A 528-nucleotide genomic window follows, 5' to 3' on the forward strand; every position below is an offset into this window, starting at 1 on the left:
CTCCTCCTCCTCCTCCTCCTCCTCCTCTTCTTCGTCTTCTTCTTTTTCTCCTCCCGTTTTTCTTATTCTCCTCCCCCCTCCTCTTCTTCTTCTTCTTTTCTTCTCCTAATAAATTTTTTCAAGAACTAACCTATAAACTAACCTAGAAACTAACCTAACTTACCTAGCTACTAACCGAACTAACCTAGAACTAACCTAACTAAACTAAAATCAACTAAAATTTACTAACCTAAAATCAACTAAAATCTAATTAACCTAAATCTCATTTTTATGACTATGTACTAACTAATTAACTAACTAACTAAGTAAGTAGTTAATCGAAAAACAATTAAATAACTAATTAACATATGTATAGTAGGGTAAAACAACTAACTAATTAACCTAAAAAACTAACTAACTAACTAACTAACTAACCTAAATCAAAAAACAGCAAGAAAAAAAGGAAAAAAGTGAAGAACCCTTAACAGGGGGCAGAGCGGCGGCGAGCGGCAGGGGGCGGAGCGCCGGGCGGCGAGGCGCCGGGGCGGC

This window comes from Triticum dicoccoides, chromosome 7B (genome assembly GCF_002162155.2).
Source record: "Triticum dicoccoides isolate Atlit2015 ecotype Zavitan chromosome 7B, WEW_v2.0, whole genome shotgun sequence".
NCBI classification, from domain to species: domain Eukaryota; kingdom Viridiplantae; phylum Streptophyta; class Magnoliopsida; order Poales; family Poaceae; genus Triticum; species Triticum dicoccoides.